General features: G+C 38.5%; 1 protein-coding gene across 3 annotated transcripts in view; it reads right to left on the bottom strand.

Annotated features, from left to right (window-relative positions):
• LURAP1 (leucine rich adaptor protein 1) overlaps nucleotides 1–4,954 on the bottom strand; it is a 108,117-nt gene that overhangs the window by 4,702 nt on the left and 98,461 nt on the right. The window lies entirely within an intron of this gene.

The raw sequence follows: 4,954 nt of genomic DNA, 5'->3' as shown, positions 1-4,954 counted from the left end.
TAATGTTAACTGACTGAGGTGATTCCTGTCATCAGGCTACCCTCATTGCCAGGTGTATCCCCATCTCTTCCCAAGATCTATATTACCAATTCCTCCTATTCACAAGAAGGATTGTTTGCGGGTTTTTCAGGCTATGTGGCCATGTTCTAGCAGAGTTTCTTCCTGATGTTTCACCAGCATCATCAGGAAGAAACTCTGCTAGAACATGGCCACATAGCCCAAAAAACCCACAAAAAATATGGATGCTGGCCATGAAAGCCTTCGACTACACAAGAAGGATTGTTTGGAAGTTATAGGAGTCATTGATGAGCAAAGTCATTTACATTTTAAAGTAGCATGTAAGAAAGGGAAAGGCGGAGGAATTAGATTATTGAAAGGAAAACAAGAGAGAGCATAGCTTTCATGTATGTGACTGGGAAATTATTTAAGTCACTACCCCACTGACAAGAAAACACCTGCCACCTTAGCTGCTTTCTGCATTCTCATATTCCCAATTTTCTGAGGTAAAAGGTCTAGAATGCAGAAGTGTTGATTATAACATGGCCTCTGTGCCTTCTTCAATTGTAAATTACAGACATACCATTTGAGAATGGCACAAGCGCCCTTAGTTCTATTTTAATATGGCCACACTTTTCTGTATTGCTTGGGTACTCCCATTCTTGGAATCTAAACTATTAGATTTGTCTAAATCTCCTCCTTTCCTTTTTATACCCACCCCCCTCCTTCCCTCCCTCCTATATATCTTTCTTCTACAATCCCCAGTTGTACTATTGCTCGTCTCTTTGATAGCTTGTATTACCTCATCACAGTTATCATCCACAACAGAGAAGTAACTGCAATGCCCACCTAAATTTTTAAACAAATTTTATTTTAATTACTTCATCAAGAATTAAACTGAAACTAAAGGAAGAAAAATATACAGAAATCCTATGAGTCAATTTACTAGACAGAGAAAAATGGACAAAATGTAGTACAGTCAATGCAACAATAAGGAGAAGTTATTTCCATTCATTCTTCCATACACAGGTTCTTGACTATAAGGTTTGCAGTTCAATCTCACAGTTTTATTTCAACAGGCATATTCATTAGCACAAACCAGCTAATAACAACATTAACCTTAATCCAAACCATAATGAGGCAGAATTGGAAACATTGGCAGGAATCCTATATCATCCTCTATGTAGCATAAGTTTACATATACTTAACTACATAGCAGAATGTAACTACATGCAAATCTACAGCGCTATATAAATAAAGCATGATAATAATAATAACAACAACAACAACAACAGAAGTTCTAAGGAATTCTGTTAGTGAATTGCAATGATGCATAACAGGACACTTACAAACACTGGCACTCCCTAGCTGGTGTCCCAAAAGAACCAAAGTGCACCAGAACTGATGTGCATTGGTCCCATTGTGCATCCATCCCATTATGCATTGCTGTTGTTGTGTATTGTTCCCGATGTGCATCAGTCAATTTGCTGGCTCCTCTATATAGTAATAACAGCAGCCCTCTACTAGATATGGACTTTATGAAACTGCCCAATTCTAATTTCCATTAGCTCACTTATGAAGACATAACTCCCATACAGGATTCCAGCTCTTACATTTTAATGTGCTAGCTGGGGCAAAATCTGGAAGCTATAGTCCTGAAAAGTAACATTTTTAAAGTTCTGACTTATACTAGACCAAGTGGAAACTGTTTCTGTGTAACTGCTCATCATTGGTACCCATGCCACTTTCACCAAAAAACTTTCTTCATTGCACTGGCATGGCAAAGTTGAGACCTTTCTGTGTGCCAAGCAGCTAGAGACAAACAGTATTGAATGAACACATAGTTTCACATTCTTTGTTGCTGAAACAGCTGGTTACATGAATCAGCTCCAAGGTTTTATTTGTAGATTATGTGAGCTGCTTTGTTGCTCCTTCATGTTGCCAGCACAAGATTACAGGATGTAGCCACAAAAGGCAAAATAAAGGCAAGGATGTTGAAGAACTAACAAAGGAATCGTTTATAGAGGAGTTTGATTTATCACCCTTGATTCAAAAACTGCAGAATTAGGTAAATGATTCCAGCTGCACAAGAGGCCATTAAACTACTTGATGAGGCATGTGAGCACCATGGACAGAGGGAAATTGTCCAGACAGGGTAAAGCTTTTTTAAAAATTAATATGATCAGGAGGAAAGTCTTGCCTGATGACAAAGCACTCCACTGAAAACCAATCCCTAGGAAGTGGGAAAACTGAAAGCCATCAACTGAAAAGAAACTCAGGGGCCACTTCACACATTATGATTGTTGCAGATACCATTGCTTCTCAGAATAAATGGGAAAACTGTGGCCCTATATCTGTAAACATTTGTGCATATATATCTGGCAACCCTGCTCAAAACAAAGGTTATGGCATTCCAATTTTACATGTTTATTGCACAAAATGTGCACTACTTTTCTCTGCAACAACTGCAATATAAAAGGCTACTCTTTAAGATGTATATATAAATATATACATCTATCTTTTCTTTTAAATCAAAGTGAATAATACCAAATAGATAACCAAAACTGAGGAGTATCAATATTCACATGAAGGATCCCAATATAATCAATTGAAAATATTTAGTACCTGCTAGTTTTGTACCATATATAAATTATATATATAATCTTGTGTTGCCATACTCAGTCTAATCCTGGTTTTACAATCAAAAGTTGGTCATGATACATGAATGCTCATTTAACAGAAATTGGAAAGGATAATCACTTATTCACACACACCCCTTGATAATTCTCTACAATATGTTTGGGATTTCAAATTTCAAGCTATTACACAAGGGCTCAGGGTGGCAGACAAATATTTACAAACCAAACAGTTTGTGCTTCCCTAGCAGTTGGGTGGTTTGATCTGAGAAAAGGGAAGTCTGAATGAACAGATGGAGGAACTAAGGAAACACTTGTCCAGGAAGACTTTTAAAAAAAAATCAGGAAAAGACCAGAGAACAAATGGTTGGTCTACAGGACATGGATCTATAGTTCTATTTTTGAATAAAAGTAAATAAATAGCAGGTGTTCTTTAAAGAGCCATGCCTGTTTTGTAGTAGCAATGCCCAATGAGTGGCATAAATGTATTCCAGCTGTAGTTGGATAGCTAGTTTGGTACAAATAGTGAGGACTGACTTCAGAATTGTTTTCTAGAGCCTCCACAATGGAGGTGTTACAGTACCAAGTTTTAGAAGATATTACAAATAATGGTTTGTATTATCTCCTAAAAATTATTACTGTAATACCTTCATCATTATTAGTCTCAAGAAAGTAGAATGCAGATAAAGTTTGCATCAGAGAACATTAGGCTTTCTTGGACAGAACACAGTGAGAATGGACCCTACAGAATCAACAAAATGAAAGTGCTATGACATACCAAGAAAGAAGTCAAAGTAATTGAGAGCTGCAACAAGAAGAAAAGTGCCCATGGGTGGGGACTCATTGCTCAAGATTACAGAGGCACCTGTATGCCAGCCTGACAAGATGGATCAAGAAGTGTGTTGTCTTTACAGCACCCATATCCAGGATGTCACTGACAACTTGCCAAAACTCATCAAGAACATAGATTACTACCTTTTTCTCCTTATCCATATGGGCATCGACAAGACTGCCAAGAACACCTCTGAGCAGATCATCTCTGACTATGAAGCTTTGGGCAGGAAGCTAAAGGGGTCTGAGGTACAGGTGATAATCTCATCAATTCTGCCTGTAAAAGACAGAGGATTAGACAGAGGCAGGAAGATACTAAAAGTGAGCAGCTAGTTATGTAGATAGTGTAGATAGGAGAGGTTTGGCTTCTAGGATGGCATGTTTGGCATGACAAGTCTGATCAAGAGGGCTTTAAATTAAATCATTAAGGGGTTAGAGATAACAGCTCAAACATTAGCCCAAAAGACAAGCTCTAAACACATGAATTCTAGAGGAGAAGCTGAGGGAAGAATGTGATTCACATAAAAACTGACAGCAGATTAATAATTGAGAACAAACAAAGCTTCAAATATCTATAGGCCAATGCACAGAGTTTGGGAAATAAACAAGATGAGCTTGAAGTCCTAGCACAAGATAAATATGAGTTTGTAGGCATAACAGAAATCTGGTTGGATGACTCCCATGATTTGAATATTATAACTGAAGGGTATAACCTATTCAAAAAGAATAGATGTGGCAAAGAAGGAGAGGAGTAGCATCATATGTCAAAGACAAATTCACTTGTACAAAAACCCATGAGACTGATCAAGGTAGATCAGTTGAGAGCATTTGGAAAAAAATAAATGGAGAAATAAATACTGCAACATTGTGGCAAAGGTTTACTCTAGGCCACCAAACTAAGAAGAGATGGTAGATGGTGCTTTCAGAAGCAAATCTAAGAAATCTCAAAGATACAAAAACTAGTAGTTATTGGGGACTTCTATTACCCTGATATCTGCTGGAAGACTAAGGGGTGAAACAGACTGCTCCTTTCTGCCACCATCCAGGCAGCTTGGGAAGTTTACACACTGCACACTCCCAAGCCACTGGGAAGCTGCCCAGCCAGTTACACAGAGACAGCTTTAGGATGTTCCAGTGGTGTGGCATTTACGTGCCACACACTGCTGGAGCATCATGGAGCCAGCTTCCAGTGGTAGAACAGGCAGAAAACCTGGCTTTTTGCCACCCAAAATAAGGCGGCTTCAAGGTGGATTGAGGCAGTGGCATGTGATTGCTACAGCCTCAGTCCAGCTTTGGAAGGGGTAGCTTCAAGCCCCCCCTTCTGGCCATCTATTTCGCCCCTAACTTTAATAAGCATGGACTGTTGATCAAATTCCTTATGTCTTGCAGATAATTTCCTATTTCAAAATGGAAAGTACAAGATGATTGGTAATCCTTGACTTGAACCTAACCAATATACAAAGTAGTCAGTATTTTAGAGAGAGCTTAAG

Source organism: Sceloporus undulatus, chromosome 4, assembly GCF_019175285.1.
Source record: "Sceloporus undulatus isolate JIND9_A2432 ecotype Alabama chromosome 4, SceUnd_v1.1, whole genome shotgun sequence".
NCBI classification, from domain to species: Eukaryota; Metazoa; Chordata; class Lepidosauria; order Squamata; family Phrynosomatidae; genus Sceloporus; species Sceloporus undulatus.
Note: the sequence above shows the minus strand (reverse complement) of the source record. Positions and strands in the feature narration are given on the sequence as shown.